This window comes from Leptonychotes weddellii, chromosome 7, assembly GCF_054177405.1.
Source record: "Leptonychotes weddellii isolate Sample4059 chromosome 7, ASM5417740v2, whole genome shotgun sequence".
NCBI lineage: Eukaryota > Metazoa > Chordata > Mammalia > Carnivora > Phocidae > Leptonychotes > Leptonychotes weddellii.
Window position 1 is genome coordinate 121,847,188 of NC_138375.1, and position 19,245 is coordinate 121,866,432.

The following is a 19,245-nucleotide window of genomic DNA, read 5'->3' on the forward strand; positions in this document are numbered from 1 at the left end:
ATATTCTTTAAGATTTTATTTATTTACTTGACAGAGAGAGACATAGCGAGAGCAGGAACACAAGCAGGGGGAATGGGAGAGGGACAAGCAGGCTTCCCGCAGAGCAGGGAGCCCGATGTGGGACTCGATCCCAGGACCCTGGGATCATGACCTGAGCCGAAGGCAGACGCTTAACAACTGAGCCACCCAGGCGCCCGGTCTTCTGGTATATTCTAGGGGTCCAGTAACTCCTTGGGGAAATGCTCAGAGTGTCAAGATTTTCTCTCTCTTACTTAGGTTTTTGGTAATTAACATTGTGGTCATCTCCACAGTCCAAGTAGAATAGGGAATAGGGAGAACAACCCAGTGGCTCTGACTTTGGGTTCTCTATTAATTGCTCAGTGTTTTCCTCAGTGCCCATTTCTATTCATTTTATCCATTACCTACAATCTTGGATTGCTTCTACTGCTATTAGCAGCCTTTTGTACTCATATTTCAATTTGATTGTATCTAGTCTTCAGGAATTTCTTTTTTTTTTTTTTAAGATTTTATTTATTTATTTATTTGACACACAGAGAGAAAGAGAGTATAAGCAGGGGGAGCAGGCAGACAGAGAGGGAAAAGCAAGCTCTCCACTGAGCAGGGAGCCTGATTCAGGGCTCGATCCCAGGACCCTGAGATCATGACCTGAGCCAAAGGCAGATGCTTAACCAACTGAGCCACTCAGTGCCCCACTTCAGGAATTTCTTATCATTTCTGGTCCCTTTATGCCTATTTCTGTTTTGTCAACTCCGTTATGTCTTAATTTTCTTAAAAGACTTTTTATTAGATTTTAGTTGGGACATTCTGTAAGTAAGACCTAAGTCTTTTCAGTTCACCATGTTGATACAAATATGCCTTACAAACAATTGTTAAAAAAATTTTTTTATTGTTAATCACCATACATCATTAGTTTTAGATGTAGTGTTCCATGATTCACTGCCTGTGCACAACACCCAGTGCTCCATGCAGAACGTGCCCTCCTCAATACCCGTCACCAGGCTAACCCATCCTCCCCTCCCTCCCCTCTAGAACCCTCAGTTTGCTTCTCAGAGTCCATCGTCTCTCATGCTTCTTCTCCCGCTCCGATGTCCCCCCCCCATACCCCCACTCCTGCTATCTTCTTCTTTTTTTTTTTTTTTCTTAGCATATATTGCATTATTTGTTTCAGAGGTACAGATCTGTGATTCAACAGTCTTGCACAATTCACAACGCTCACCACAGCACATACCCTCCCCAATGTCTATCACCCAGCCACCCCCCCACTCCAGCAACCCTCAGTTTGTTTCCTGAGATTAAGAATTCCTCATATGCCTTACAAACAATTTTAAACATACAGTTTAATAATAAATAATAAATAGTTTCTAATAAAAAACTATTATGCATCTATCTGTGGACTTATATGAAGATTGTGTTTTCTGTGTATATTATTCCATATATCCTACTATAGGAATGAATATTATCTGTGTGCTTAAATGTATGTAAATGTAAATGTGTTTGTGCCTCTGTGTGTGTGTGTGTGTGTGTGTTTTGGGGGGGTAGCAGAGGGTGAGAGAGGAGGATAGATTATATACCTTGATTGTCACAGTTAAGCTATCATTCCTGGCTGTAACTATTATATCTAAGATATTTATTTATAAAGCTAATAAAAAATATTGAAATACATACTCCTTGCCTCCATCGATTTCAGACACTATTCAGGTTAAATATGGATGTCTGTTTGGATATGGCAGTGTTTTCATATTTTTCGTGTATGTAGATGATCCCTTGCTGTATCTGTGTGACTATATGTCTATGAGTTTGTACTGTTTATGTTTTCATTCTGAGCTGTAAATTTTAAACACCTGTGCTCTCAGGATTACCTTCACTTCAATTTTCTGGAGCTCTTTCCATGGAAAAATGAACCTGTCCAATGAATTGCTTAATTCTTGTATGATAAATAACATATAATTATATTTTAAGGACTAATGTTGAAGTGTTTAAAATATCTTTAAAATGTTGAAGCAGAAAATAATATTTTAAGATATCTTTTATAAAAGCCTTAGTTATAAACAAAAACTGCTGGAAGGCTCATCCCAGTGAGGTTTTTCCTATCTAAATAATATAGTGATTGAAGAGGAAAATAAAAGGTAGAGTGAAATGATGGTAAGTACAGTTGTCACAAGAATCACTTTTTTATTGGATAGATATTATCATCAGACTTGATAAAAACTTCATTGATCACCCTCTGGCACTTTTTCTCCTTTATTTCCCATGAAAGGAAGAGCTAATGAGAAAAACTAAAGAGCATTTCAGAAGTAAGTCACACATTTCTTAGAAATCCACGTATCGAGAAAGCCAGTTGACTGTCGAAATAAATGATTAGAAGGTTCAGCAAAAATTGTGAGTTACGTCAACAGAGTTCTCCAGAGCTAAGCCCTTCTTTTATAAATGGGAGACTGAAAATTGAGACTTTGGTTCCGATCTACAGGTTCAAAGAGACCAGAACATACCACATATCTATGGTTTAGGGGAAGCAGGAACAGATCCAGGACTGTGGCATCTGGACCCTAAAGTTTATAGGATAGAAATCTAAAGATGTCAGTTTATAGCAAAATATAAATCTACTAAAATAAGTAAAGTTTAATGTAAAAATCTTTATTGTAATTTTATAGATGTTTACATTATTTTGCTCTTGGTCTGTATTTCAGAGCTGAAATTATATCCATTGATGGAGATTAATTGAAATATATACCATTCATATTTAATAAGTTCTTACTATATACCAAGTAGATACTGCGATAAATGTGAAAACATACCATGGTTAATTCACTGATGGAATTAGCAGTCAGTAAAAAAGAGACTGATTATTAAATAGCCAGTTAAAAAAGAGACTGATTAATGCAGGGGCACGTCACTGAGTCTGGAAGTGCAGTGAGGTTTAAGAGGAAATGATTAGTGTATAAATGAATGAAAAAAAGAGCTAGATAGAAAAGTTGAGACAGGTAGAAAGAGAAAGGACATTGTTTCAAATAGGGAAAAGAGCGTGTGCAAATCCTGTAGGAGAGAGCATTACACATTCAAGAAGGCTGAAAGTGGTTAACCATGGCTAGATGAAAGGTGTGAGTTAGGGAAGAGCAGGAGCAAAACCACAAGCTGTTCAAGACCAGATAATGAAGGACTTCATAGCCACCTTAATATATTTAAACTTGATCCTAAGGGGAATGGAAAGCCACCGAATGGTTTCATTAGGTGTTGTCTTTAGTAGGTTTGTGCATTGAAAATATGCTGGGAAGAAGCAAGGCTATAGGAAATGAGTGCACTGACCAATCTTTTGTGGTAATCCACATAAGATACAATGGTATGATGGTGCCTTAGGCTGGCATTGTAGCAATATGGATGGAATGATTGGGACAAATTCAGAGACGGAAGGTAAAACTTCAGAGGATTTGGTAGTTAATTATAATGGGAGTGCTGAATAAGGAAAACCAGTCATTCATGGCACCTAGATTCCTACCAGGGCATCTAGGAGAATGGTGGTGCAATTTACAAATTTTGGACACATTAATTACTATTAGATCGATTTTACGATTTAGTGTTAACCATGGATGATTATGGGTTCCATTCCAGAAGGAAGGAAGCTTGGCCTTAGAAAGTCTGGATGACTTGCATGGCATCCCTAGTTATGAAGTTGCATGTCACAGCTCAATCTAATGTCCAGGTGTTTGGTAGGTTTGACATTTTTCTTTTCATTATTTGGGTCAGTTACTTAAATGAGTTATCCACTCAAATGTTCGTATGCATTCATTGCATTTATAATGAATAAGCACTGAGCATTCAAGTCAACTAGGTATAGTCCCTGTCCTTAAGGAGCTTGAAGTCCTGATTCCTGATTTGCAGCAAGTAGTGATGAGGAAGAAATACAATGGTTGTATTTCTTACAACTGTATACTTATTTAGTGGCAAACATTAAGTTCTAATACATCATCTGAGAAGCAGTGTTAAATTTCAATCTTGACATGTTCTCCTTTTTCCATCCTATTGGGAATTTTTTTTTTTAAAGGAAAAATTGGTATTGTGGCAGAGTGAACTTGTTGACATTCAATATTAGTTCTCCCCCATCAGAACCCTAAAGTTTAGCTAGGCACATTAAATACAGCATTTTAAAACTGTATTTCCTAGCCCATCTTATATCTAGATATGGTCATGTGATAAGTTCTGGACAATGAGAAGCAAGGAGAACTACCCTGTGGGACTTCTAAGATGTCTCCTTAAAAAGAGGTTGTGTGCATTTCTGCACCTTTTCTTCCATCCTGCTACCTGGAGTGCAGATGTAGCAGCTGGAGCTCAAGCAGCCGTTTTGGACTATGTAAATAAAGGTAATGCTCTGGTAGCACAGCAGTGAGCTGGAGGGCACCTTGATGCATGCGATGGAGACCCTATGGAAGTCTGGGATCAGAAACATCAGGCTTCATTTAAGTGAGAAAGAAATAGATTTCTATTTGGTTTTTAAACACACAGATATATTTGTAAGTAGCCAAACCCACTTCTAACTCATACTTTTACAAACAACAAACTAAAAATCTCTTAATTGTTTGTTTAGGAACTCATTTAGAGTTAACTAAACCTCAGCTAAGGAATTGTCCCTGCACTCATTAAAAGGACAAGTCCCGGATAAACACTATAAGAATTCTTTTATTTTTGTTATGCTAGTGGAGAGTCATGAACAGGAAATTACTTTCCAGTCAGAAAATTCACAGGCTGTGAGGCAAGTCTCATGATTCTGTCTCCCAGTGTACTCAGAAAAGCAAGTTAGTTATGAGATGATATACTCATATGTTTATTCTCTCAGGAAACAGTAGCAGTGGTATCCCCCAAGGACACTAAATCCCAGTATACATATAACAAAAGAAAACTGGAGTCTTCTTCACCGGGCTTTTCCCATCTGCTTTAGATAACATCTCTATTAGTCCAAAGCTAGGGATTGATCAGTTAGCTCTGATAACGCAATTTTTGCTCTCTAAACCTTGTCCTACCTGTCCCTTATCAGCTAATCTATATAGGATGAGTTGCAAATTTACCATGTAAGTATTTTTGGCTTTGTTTTGTCACCTTGAGTACTCCTGTGTTCAAATGCCATCTCTATTTCTTCATAAGAAGATAGTTCTGTATAAGGAAAAACCTTAATATAGATTTCAAAAGGTTAATAATTAAGTGTTCATTTTAATCAGGTTGATTTGAACTTTCAAATAGGCTATGAATTTATTTAAACAGTACTTCTGTCCCATATGGAATGAAGGAAAAACACAAAAACATAGTCTTTTCCCTAAATCCTAGCATATTTTAACATACCAAGTTCAATAATAAAACAGCAATATAGCTACACTTTTGGTACTGAAGATGTGTTACAAATGATGTATTCTCTTTCATTATATATCTTAGGAGAAGAGTGAATACAAAAATTGATTTATGATTGCCATCATAAATCCCTTATCAATTGTGATCACATATGTATGGCATAAGAATTAACTTTACACCATTACTGAGGGGAAAATAAATTGTTGATAAAACAGGTAGTCACTCAGTACTCAGGATATCCAACAGGTAATTGATCTGCAGCTTTATCTTCTTTATTCTTATAAGAGTAATTGTCCAGAAATGACAAACGTTGCCAACTATTTTTTTCCAAGACAATATAATTGTGAAATATCCAATTAGACTTGGAGTTTCAGATCAATATTTTGATAGTTCTTCAAGATGAAGCATTCTTTTGATAGTGGCCGAAATTAAGGGCTACATTAAGAAGACGATTTTCAATAAGTGATTGAGTGCTGTGTCTAGCACAGTGTAATTAATGATATGTCTATAACACTGCTAGAGCATGAAGTGGAATTTACTAACAAATGCTGTTAGGTTTTCACTTCTGCTCTGATGATTTGCTTTACATTAATATAAATGAGGTAAAATTAACACCAGCTCATAGTATAGCAGCCCATTTAATTTGGTTGAATATTTTAAGTAATGCATTTGGTTTCAGCGATAATAAAAGGAGAAAATTTATTATGTTTGATTTTAAAACAAATAATTTTGTGTATCATTTTTAATTTCTTATGACTGTCTACCGGTCTCTCAGATGCAAAACAAAGCACTGTACAATATTAAAAAAATCAGTTCTTAGTAAAAATTTTTGTTGTATACAATAAAAGAAAAGAAAGAAGTATTGAGGAAAATTTTATTTTGCTAGAGGAACTACCTGGAAAAAAATTTCTGTTGTAACTCAGGGTATGCCACTACCTTTACCACTGAGCTTTTCTACTTGCTTTATACCAGAAAACTATATTTTGCTCATGTTTTCCTTCATGTGCTTGTGGAGAGAAGATTATATTTACTTTATCTATTTTTTTAAAGATTTTATTTATTTGTTTGAGAGAGAGAATGAGAGAGAGAGCATATGAGAAGGGGGAGGGTCAGAGGGAGAAGCAGACCCCTGCTGAGCAGGGAGCCCGATGCGGGACTCGATCCAGGGACTCCAGGATCATGACCTGAGCCGAAGGCAGCCGCCCAACCAACTGAGCCACCCAGGCACCCAGATTATATTTACTTTAAATGGAGCCTGTTACTAAACATTAGGAGTCGCTTGAAAGAAAACATCTTTCTAAAAACTTTTTAGACAGGAGTGGAGCCAAAAATAATTATCAAAATGAGAAACAAAATCAAAAATCTCTGACACAGCTATTATAAAGCAATGTGATAGAAAGAAGACATATGGCTAAATGGATAAACAAAAAAGAATATGTGATACTATCACTTAAAGGAATGATATAATATGGGTCAAGAGGATGAGGGGAAGTTCTGAGGAAAAGGTATGTATTGCAGTGATGTTCTGATTTGGTCACATCAGTAGACAGAGGGTCACAGTAGGACAAAAAGCTTAGAGCAGATCACTCCTGTGCTTAATTGTCAACATGTTTCTAAATTACAACAACAAAAAATTAAGGACCTATGTTGCATTTCTTTTGGGGAGCTGGACTCTGGGCAGCTTGATATAACAAGACACAGAAGCATAGGGAAGCCTATTCTTTTTTTTGTCTCCGCTTCACTATGTGCAATTCTATAGCACCAAATATCTAAATGTTTAATAAAAATTGATGCACACTAATTTTGGAAGGAAGAGTGAAGAGACAATTTTTAGTACCAGGCTGAGTGGAGAAGCATGCCATCTCTTTGGAGGCAGTGCTTGCTTTTCCTAGGATAAGGGCCAGGTGGAGGTAAAGTCCCTAGTGTTTGGGTTGAAGGTATGTTTTATACAACAAAGAACTGAGAAGGTTGACATCCTTCTCAGGGAGGGAAGAGGATGTCTGATATGGGTAACAGGCAGATTCCAAAGGGAAGGCTTACACTCTGCTCTCTCAGGGTAAAAACTTGTCCCTTGGAGGCATTCTCAGCTCATTTCTTTTGCTGTGTGGACAGGTATGTGCCCTGCTTATATTTACTTCTAAGGGAGAAGCAAGGACATTCTCAGAGGAGAGGAAAAAGAATGTGACTGCGAGGGCATCTATTTGTTTTTCTTTGATTTGCCTCTGGAGCCTATAACTTTTAGGTGGCAGCCCTAAGACTATGATTCTAACCCTGGCTCGACCCTGTTGGGCTGCTGGCAATGAGAAATATTGCTTTACCTAATCCAAAAAGAATATCTATGGTTCCAGTGTTGTCATCTGTATGTGACCCTGAAAGTATGTTGTGATATTTTTAACAGTTCTCTGGGGGATGTTGGATTCCATATTTTAAATTTGTTCTGTTTCCCTTAAATGGAAGAAAGGATTAGGCCTTGTTTCACACATGGAAATTTCGACTTAATTTCTAGCTGTGCCCTCTTATTTTTTTTTTTTTAATGATTTTTTTTTAAAGATTTTATTTATTTATTTGAGACAGAGAGAATGAGAGAGAGAGAGCACATGAGAGGGTGGAGGGTCAGAGGCAGAAGCAGGCTCCCTGCCGAGCAGGGAGCCCGATGTGGGACTCGATCCAGGGACTCCAGGATCATGACCTGAGCCGAAGGCAGTCGCTTAACCAACTGAGCCACCCAGGCGCCCTAGCTGTGCCCTCTTATATGTGGAGGTGATTACATACAAAGTGATCCAAAAATCCCATGCTATATTTCAAAGCTATGAAAGCCCAATAATAAGAACAATAGCAGGGTTTTTTTTTTTTTCTGTGTAGAAGTTACCCATGGATTAAAAAAAAAAAAATGCAACCGCTGTCTCACAAAAGGTTTAAACTGCTTCTCCTGGGGCACCTGGGTGGCTCAGTCGTTAAGCGTCTGCCTTTGGCTCAGGTCATGATCCCAGGGTCCTGGGATCGAGCCCCGCATCTGGGCTCCCTGCTCTGCGGGAAGCCTGCTTCTCCCTCTTCCACTCCCCCTGCTTGTGTTCCCTCTCTTACTATGTCTCTCTCTGTCAAATAAATAAAATCTTTAAAAAAAAAAAAAAAACTGCTTCTCCCTACTGCTCACCACTCCTAACACCATCCAGAGGATGTTATTATACACATGGAAACTGAACTCCCTTCTTCCTGACAGGTGACTAACTCCTGGCCCCTTGAATGCTGCCTAGCCTCTGAGCCACACATATCCCCCCTCCCCTTTTTTTTCTCCCTCCCTAAGACACTGACCCCAGCTGATGCTCTGACACTTCTTATTTCAGGGAGTGAGGTAAATGGCAGGACACTATTATAATAATACCAGTGTTAGGATGATAAGGATGTTGACTATGGTACTATGGGTAGAAATGAAGGATTTAAAAAGCTTTTCCATGAAAAGGAATTGACAAACGTTGATAATTCTGGATGCAGGGAGAGGTGACTCAGATCTTTCAAGCATGGTTTCCTGATGACATTAAGGAAGTCAAAGGGGGAGCCAGCTGGAAGATGGAATTAGTGAGATTTTTGCTATTTTGTTTTTTAACATGGCCAAAGTCATGTTAAACTATCCAAGTCAGTATTCCTAGGAGGTAGTTGGGATTGTACCTTATGGTCAGAGCTGTGGGAAATAGATTTAAGAAGTGGTTACATGGGCACAGATGTGAATGGCATGAGAGTTAACTGAGGAGAGATGTGGACAGAGAAGGAGAGACTGAAATCTGACCTTGGGAAGTATACACATTTGCAGAGCAGGGAGAGGGATTGGAAAAGCTGGCAAAAGAGTTCTGTGAGAGACAGGAGATCAGCAAGATTTCTCCTTGTCCCTGGAAGCAGGGTGACAAAGTAGAAGTGCAAGTATAAAAACAGATGCTTCTCCCCGCCCCCCCGGTTTTTCTTATCCATAAAACATAGTCTTATGGATGTTGTTTTTCTTCAGAATGTAACTAAGCATGATAAAGTGATAGTAGGGAAGAAAATTTGTTTGAGATTTTTTTTTTTTTCTGAGTTTTATCATACGCTACTATGTCCACATAATGTGGCAGCCGTGGAAATGTGCCACTCAGATTTCTTGCAAGAGAAACCTGCCTTAAGAAGCAGCTTGACTGACAGCCTCAGCTGCACTCCTGAATCCACCATTGCGTTGAGAGCAGTCTCACCTGGGCCATTCCCGCCTGTTGACAAAGTACATTGTGAGCACTCTTGCAAACATTCCTGCTCAGGGTTCTCTGCTAGGCAACTTTTGCTTGCAGACAGCTCATCGGCCTGGAGAAGATCTTCTCAGACTGCACTGCTGTCTGGTGCTCTTGCACCCCAGTATTCCTCCATCCTTATTCCTTTCCCATGGATTGAGCCTGCTCTTGCTGATTACTCCTCTGCCCTTAGTGGGCATTTCTCCTAATACATCTCTTGGTACCTGCTTCTTAGGACCTAAACTGATATATAGATCAACCTAAGTTTAATAGATAACCAGGGCAGCTCTGATAACCCCAGGCTCTCAGAAGGAAGAGCCAAATCCTCAAAACTGATTTGAAATTTTTTTTTTTAAGATTATTTATTTATTTATTTGACAGAGAGATAGAGAGAACAGGTAGGCAGAGAGGCAGGCAGAGGGAGAGGGAGAGGCAGGCTCCCCACCGAGCAGGGAGCCCGATGTGGGGCTCGATCCCCGGGGACCCTGGGATCATGACCTGAGCCGAAGGCAGCCGCTTAACCGACTGAGCCACCCAGGCGCCCCTGATTTGAAATTAATTTGTTCACCACTCACCCCAAGATTTTAGGACTTAATTATATTCTGTTTGAAGTGAGATCCATGTCAAAGAACCTAGACTAGACTAGATTGGGTCATATGTGGTCTTGACTCTGCTATATTTAGCTTAATTGGGTCATTGATTTCATCTTATAAATCATGACCACTTGGAAAAAATAGCTGACTTGCATATTTTAAAACTGCTTTTGACTCTTAAGAATTCTTCTTTAGAAAAACTAAATTTGTAGTAACAGTTCTGAAGATTTTTCAAATGATAAATGGAAACTTTTGTATTATTTGGAGACACTTTTTAAAAAGTTAACAAAAAAGCAGGTCTAGAGTCTTAAAATTAGGAAAATAGGAGCATTTTACAATGTAGATTAAGAAAACGCAATTACTCAAAATGAATATGCTCTTAGGCAATAACTAGCTTCTGGGAATGAGACAGGCAATTTAAAAGTTACTTTATCAGATTCTCGAATGAGTGGATGAATGAATTGATTATGCAGAATTGGAAGAAACGCTTTATAATTAGCACATAGTTTTGGCATTAAGGTAAGGATTTCCAAATAAATTGCCATGCCAGAAAGTTAAATAACAGCATAACTATGTAAGTGAATTAATGCAACCTCTCAATATATATCACATGTTCTATGTGAAAGAGGTAACTAGTTGGCAGTTAGGAAATCTGTCTTTAACTTGTACCTGGTTTGATAACATAGGACTTCCTTTAATTTCTCTGTTTCTCAGATTTCTCACCTGATATATGAGTCCCTCAAAATTTTTCAGTCTATGATTTTATTCAGTTTATTCCCAGAAGGTTATGCAGTAAAAATAACTAGTTCCAGGTCTGTAAAAGTTTGATGGACATATATTCAGCATCAAATAGATACAAAAGCAATATTATGATGTCTTGCAGATTATATACATCTACTTATATGTTTACCTGAAATCCATTTCTCATCAACTGCTCATAATATGGAATTCCTTTGGAGACAGTGGTCCTATTCTACTCATGTTTTATTTCCTACGATATGTCATATAATGGATGTTAAACAAACACTGTGGGATTGAAATGTATATTTTCTATCACTAGAAGGATTGGGAGGGTTTTGTGTCATGGTTGCTGGGGAAATACTTTTATAGTAGGTGTTAAACATTTGGGGAATCAGATTGAATATTCTGTATAACTAGAAGGATTATGAGAGGTTTCACATGTTGGTTACTTATGAAAATATTTACTGAAGGTGGGATTTCTTTGGTACTGGACATATATATGGACTCAGTCATGAAATAAATCACAAGCTGGGCCACCTGGATGGTGCAGTCAGTTAAGCCTCAGACTCTTGGTTTCGGCTCAGGTGGCTCAGGTTGTGATCTCAAGGTCATGAGATCAAGCCCCTTGTTGGGCTCCGCAGTCAGTACAGAATCTGCTTAAGACTCAGCTCCTACCCCCAAATCTGTCTCTGTCTCTCAAAAAAAAAAAAAAAAAAAAAAAAACTTAAAAAAAATCACAAGCTATGTTCATTCTCTAAAGCCATTATAAAACATGAAACATTCATTTGACTATTTCAATAACATATATAAACCAATAGCATATATAATAGCTGGACAGTTATTATTTTTGTTTTTAAGATTTTATTTATTTATTTGACAGAGAGAGACACAGCAAGAGAGGGAACACAAGCAAGGGGAGTGGGAGAGGGAGAAGCAGACTTCCCGCGGAGCAGAGAGCCCGATGCAGGGCTCGATCCCCAGACCCTGGGATCATGACCTGAGCCGAAGGCAGACGCTTAACGACTGAGCCACCCAGGCGACTGGACAGTTATTTTAAATGGTATTCTTACCTTATGATGAAAGAAAAATGACAGCAGTATTTACTTTTGTTTATTATGTATCTGACACTGTATTAAGAACTTTATCATCATTTTATTTAATGAGAATTAAATGGTTCTATGTCTAGAACATAATGATTCTATATTTCAACCCCTCCAGTTTCAGCTGAAGAAACTCAGAGGGGTTAATAAATTGTCCACAGTCACACTGATATTAAGAGGCAGAGCCAGGGTTCAAATTAAATGGATCTGCCTCTAAAGCTCAAAGATTTTCCACCCAAACCGAGAACCATATGCTTATAGTAGCTTAGGAATCTTGGGTAATTCCCCAAATGTAGTTTCATTCATTCACCATTTAGTGAGAGCCTCTGTCCTTGGTGCTGGATTGTGAAAGTTAATAAAGACAAGGTCTTTCTTCTCATTGAACTTATAGTTTAATGGAAAAAAAGGTAAATAAATGAGATAATTTCAGCTCCTTTTAAAAATTGAAAACAGAACACAAAACTCAAGTCAGTGATATCTTGGTTATATCCCTGACTCCTAGTAACCTAAAAATAGAAAGAGCTTCCATTAACATAATGAAGGGGAATCCCTAAAAGTCTATAGAAAACATCATACCTAATGGTAAAATATTGAAAACCCTACCATTTAATATTCAAAAAAGACAGATGTAAAGGAAGACCTGAGTATAAAAAATGCATAATATTTTTTAATTAGGAAAAATACATTGTAAAGATGCCAGTAATCTAAAATTTAATCCATAAATTTAATGACACTTAATAAAAATCCCAGTGGGACTGTAGGGAATTTGGCATCTGAAAAGGAAAACATGAAGAGTAACCAGTTAGTTTTTGAAAATAGAAAAAAGGAACAAAAATACTTGACAGACCTTGCCATTCCAGATATAAAATAAACCACAAAACTTAGTTTAATTTAAGAGAATATGACATTGGTGCAGAAACAGATCATTGAAATAGAAGACCCCCCAAAATAGTGCCATATATGTGTAACAATTTCATTTGAAATAAAGGTGGCTTCTCCAATTAATGAAAAATGTTATACTGTTTAAACAACAGTATTGGGACAGTTGAAAATGAAGTAGTAGGAAAATTTCATCCCACATACACACTAACACACAAATACACACACTCACATGAAATTCAGATTGTTTTAAGAGCTAAATAAGCAAAGAAATTTATGAAGATTTTAGAAAGAAATATGGAGGAATAATCTCATGATATTAATGTTTTGTAATCTTGATCTAAAATGTGTTTACATAGGATGGGATCTTTAACCCCAAGAGTTATACTGAAAGACTGACAGATTTGACTATGGAGAAATTCAAATTTTCCATGGGATAAAAAATAAAATCACTATCAGCAAAATTGAAAGATGAAGGAATGACTAATACAATATTTTTGCATCCTCAATATGAGGCAGAGGTCAAGTTAACAAAATATGTATGCAAATCAACCTTTAAAATGAGAAGCCATTTGGGAAAAAAAGCAGAAGCCAAAAAAGAGGAAGAAATGATTCACAAGAATAAAAAAAATAAGAAAATACATTCAGCTTCATTTGTTGTGAAGGAAATACAAATCAAAATGAAATCTTTCTTTTTGGTGACACATTAACAAAAGATTTAAAAATCTGTGGTCTAAGATTTTGGCAAAGGAAAAAAAAATATGTTCTTATAAACTATTGATGAGAGTGTAGTTTGATAAAGAGTTTTTGTTGAGATACTTGTTAATATCTGTCAAAACTTAAAATGTTCCTACTATTAGAGTTTCTAGTTTTATGAGTTTACACTGTAAACATTAGTGCTGGTTTCTTAAAGTGGTCGGTTTGTATGAGAGAATCCTCATTATCTGAGAATAACTAGTAAGTATCTAAGTTAATCCATTTTAAATGGGGGACCAAATTTCATAGAAAATGGCAAAATGTAATTTATACAGGAAGTTTCCTTGAGAAATAAAGCTAAATATTATAAAAAGAAATGTATATAATAAAATTTAGATTGTAATTACTTCTGTTGGCCATCTTGGCACAGAATGTGGATCAAGACTTGACATTTTTCATGTAGCATTTTCAATAATATTTTATGATAGCATGTTACTGAGTCCCCCATTTATGACTTTTGCAACAAAAGCATTAAGAAAACCTCATTCTAAAAACCTCTCTACTTACTTTAATAATAACATAATTATTTTGAAACAACTATCATGCAATCATAGTTGTCACTTTCCTCTTCTGCCCATGTGAACTGGTTTAACTATGCCATATCTCCATTGTAATCATTTGTGTGACTTTAGCATTTCCCCAATCTCACAGCATGAAGCACATTTTCTTCTGTGAAATTTGTGATATCATGTTAAAAATCAATTTGCATTAATATTACATACTATGCCAAAAGAACAGATTCAAATGCAGCATCCAGTAATGAACAGGAGACAGACAATAAAGATGTAGTGGGAAGGGAAAGATGACAGTACTGCATAGTGAGGAAAATCTGAGAGAGGACTATCTTTAGAAGTGATGGTTTCATTAGTTCATATTTTTGTGTTTTACTTCCTTACACAATGAAATTATAGAATTGCAGATTCTAACATATGGCTTACTGTACAGATTGTAATAGTGCAAAATGGATGTACCTCGGTGTCCCTTAATAATAAAAGGATTAAATGCATTATGGAAATGGCATGGAATATTCTGAATTTATTAATTTATTAATAGATTCTGAGAATTTATAGATTTGAGAAGCATTTATTGAGTACTGTTAGGTACTAGGCTTCAGAAAAGACATGAAGCAAACTTAAATACATATTTCTAAATGAAAGAAGCCAGTGTGAAAAGCCTACATGGTGTATGATTCTAACTTTGTGACATTTTGGAAAGGGCAAAGTTACGGAGATAGTAAAAAAGATCAGTAGGTGTTGGGAGTTAATGGGAAGGAAGGAATAAATAGGTGAAATGCAGGGAATTCTTAGGGCAGTGAATCTATTATGTATGATACTGAATGGTGGATACCTGGCATTATGAATTTGTCAAAACCCATAGAATGCACAACACAGAGTGGACCCTGTGTACTGTATGAACTTTAGTTTAATTAATAATAATCCATCAACGTTGGTTAATCATTTGTAACAATGTCCCGCACTAACTCAAGATGTTAATAGTAGAGGAACCTGGGCTGGAAAAGAGCAGATAAATGGGCACTCTCTCTATGCTCTTTGGTGAATTTTCTGTAAACCTAAAACTGCTCTGAAAAAATGATGTCAGGGGTACCTGGGTGGCTCAGTTGGTTAGGCATATGACTCTTAATATCGGTTCAGTCATGACCTTAGGGTCCTAATATCAAGTCTGGGGTCCAGCTCTGTGCTCAGCAGAGAGTCTGCTGGAGGTTCTCTCTCTTTCCCTCTAGATCTTCTCCTCCCCCTGCCTGTGCATGCTCTCTCTTTCTGATATAAATGAATAAATCTTAAAAAACATAATATCAATTAAAAAATGTCAGTTAATAATAAACAACTAAACACAAAAACAGCTCCACAAAAAAATGCATATCTTACTGAAATATTATGATGGAGATACCCTTGAACCCAGGTCAAGAAGTCAAACTTTGTCAACCACCATAGAAGCCCTGCCATACGTCCATCCCATTTTGTAACAGTAACCACTATCTTGGCTTTTTATAGTGATCACCTTCTTGTGTTTTTCATGGTTTCCCATAAACACCATGGTTTAGTTTCCCATTTAAAATTTTTTGACATAAGTTTTAAAAAAATTTATGGCTGGAAATATTTTTAAAACATCACTATGTCTGCCCTGTGGAAAATAAGACTCTTTGCAGTGCCAAGACAGGAGGCAGGAGGAATCAATAAGAGACTATTACAGTGGTAGCTTAGACAAGAGTGACAGTGGGGACAGGTAGAGGGAATCTCTTTGCTTTTAAAAGGTTGAGACCAGATGATTTGGTGATGGATTGCATAAGGTGTATAGGAGAAAGGAACCAAAGATGACTGTAAGAAAAAAGTTGCCACTGGCAGAAAAAGGAAAAGGCTGAAACAGTTAACCTTTTTTAAAAAATCACAGGCAGATCCATATTGATTTTGAGGATAAATGTTATATTATTAATTTAAACAACCAACTTTTATTACTGAAGAATACATGTAATAGAATAATATATGTAAATAATAGAAATGTACAAAATAATACAAAAAAATGCACATTATTGGTTACCTAAGGAAGGGAGTTTTGCAGTGAGGTATGAGAGACTACTAATGTTATTTTAGGCACTTCTATACTCTTTGGTTGTTAATATGATTGAATTATTTCTGTATTTCAAGTAAACAATTATGCATATGTATATGTGAGTGGGTATACATATTTAATTTTGAACATACCAGGTTTTGCCCCCATAATTAGTGCATGGTTTATAAATTTGTAGCTACAAGATAATTTTTAACATCATGACTTTCAGTTGCAGGCAGTTGAGTGTGCAAAATACGATTCAGTAGGGACTCAAGTACAGCCTCGCAAATTCCAAGTGAGGATGTGATTGCAGTGTGGGAAACAACTCTGTATTCCCAAACCCTGTAGAAGGAATGTGGAAAGGCTCAGAGGAATGATTGGTAGGTTGTTTAGAGGAAGATGGAGAAGATGGCCTGTGACCCTAGCCACCGTAGGACAGGGTAGGACTGTGGACGTCCGACAACATTGCTGGCTTATCCTGAGGAGGCACAGATGGCATGAAATACATCATGGAAGAGAGGGAATTTGGGTTAAATCAGATCTTTCCTCCCCAAGTAATGAATGGCAAGCTCTCAAAATCTTCAGCCAACTTCAGGAGGAAGGAAAAAAGGGGCAGGGGAGGAGATAATCTGGAATTGACTTAGTTTAAATTCAGAATTAAACACATGTAACCAGGAAAGCTTTGGGGGAAAGGATGCATACATACATGTGCACGTGCACACACACTTACTTCAGCATGACAGAGGGAGCAAGAAAGAGAACGCAGAAGAGAGGGAGTCACTCTGGATGACAAAAAATAATTTTGCATGGACATTTAGTTGTGAACAATAGTGATTTAGAATCATTTATTGCAAATACAGATTGAAGAGTCTGATATTTATGGTTTGATAGTAGTTTTTTGTTTTTGTTTTTTGCAGTTTCTAAATGATTTTATTCCAAATGATTATATCAGTTTTATTTGGGCAAATAAGTAAATAAGAATTGTGTTTTCATAGGAATTAATGTTATATGAAATACTCTGGTTAACTGAAAACTGCTGTTGATCTTAAGTTCATTAAATTCTGATATGTGTATATTTTCGTGTAAAGGCAGTCTGTGTATAATATACATGAAGAAAATCTCACAAATCCCTTTCATTTGTATGTATCGAAACAGTGGTATTCTTTAGTGTTTTCTGGTTATTGGGTAGGATACACATACACTCATAATAATGGGGAAAAAAGCCATCTGTGATATAAATGATGGGATAAACTCAAAGGGATATGATGAAAATGCGCTGAAAAGCATGCTCTAAGCTATGCTTGCTTTGCAGTCTATGTAGATTGACATTTCCAATTGTGACTGGAGAAAACAGGAAGTAATTGCATTTTTACAGCTATATGTGCTGATGTTCCATAGAATGACAAGTCGGGCGATGCATTCGTATGGATCCATGTAGATGGATTCTTTTTTCCCTTTTTAATGGCATCAGTCAGCAGCAGTTTCAGATCTGTCGTCTAGAGTCCAGGCCCAGGGCAAGATCTTACTGTGGTGCAATGACCTTTTTTATTTCTTTCCTTACATTTCCATTAGTCTTTTTAATCTGTCCTAACGCGACAAGTTTATGTCAGCTAACGTTGTCTTAAACTAACATTACTTTGCCAGAATTTTCCAAACAGTTTAACAATTTGCCAGCTGTGGCTTTTCATAAAAAATGAAAGATTATATGTATTATTCAGCTGACTGCAGTTCAGGGGAAAAAAGAAAAGTATGCAATGGAAATTGCAACTTTCCAGTTCCCTAGTAATTTTAACCTTGCCTGCATTTTCAGGGTTTTGATACAGGGTGAAATCATCAAGGTGAAATTGGAGAACGACAGAGTGATACACTTGGGGTATCTCCTGAGGTTATTTAGCCATCATTTTCCTTTTGGAAAATATTTTATTACTTGCAATCAATTTTTATGCTAGAAACGAATTCCTGCAGAATTGTCTTTCATGAACATACATAACCACATGCACACGCACACGCACACCACCCCTACCAAAGTTTTGTTTTTGTTCTTGTTCTCTGCTGACCCCAAAAGTTCATATTCTCCCAAGAACAGTATTAGAAGTGATTCAGTCCTCATGGTGCTCCGTGCTAATTGATAGCTGTGCTGAACAATGAGAGTAATCTATTAACTCAGACAACGACTGGCCCTGTATTGGCTAATTCTCGTGGAGTCACACAATAATGTTATAATAGAATATAGAATGATAAGATGATGCCCAAATTCTACAAGTTTAAAATCCATGGAGGTACAGTGTTAGTGTTTACAAAACTGTTTAGATATGTGCTTTGGGATTTGGGGAGAAGTAGTAAAATACCTATTTTGAATAGGCAGATACTTTCCATCAGTTTGAAGTTTTTATGGCTGACACATAAAGATTGTACTCTCATCACTAGACAGATGCTAAATGTTCACATAAAGAGAGTGAGTATCTGTTCTGAGAAACAATATGGCCTATCTGTATTCATATATGGAAAGCCAAGATGGAACACTCATAAAGTACTAAGAATTCATGTTCAAATAGAAATCCATCAGATATAAATGCAAGATCCAAAAACCCTTCAAAAGCAGAGGGAGAGAGGTTGTACAGATGGGGAAAAGGGATTATACATTTTTATCAAATTATAAATAGAATCTTGTTTAGAGATTATTAAATCAGGTAAGTAGTACTTTGTAGAGGTCTGTAAGAACTAGAATTTTATTATCATTGAGTCAAGAAGAAAGTAAATTGAGAGAATGGTCAAAAAGAAAGTTAATAAATCTTTGATATTCTAAAAGTTTAGGCATGAAGCAGTACAGTCTTTGTTCATTTGTTTTAAATTTCTTTTATTTATTTATTTATTTATTTATTTATTTATTTGACAGAGAGACACAGTGAGAGAGGGAACACAAGCAGGGGGAGTGGGAGAGGGAGAAGCAGGCTTCCCGCGGAGCAGGGAGCCCGATGCAGGGCTCGATCCCAGCACCCTGGG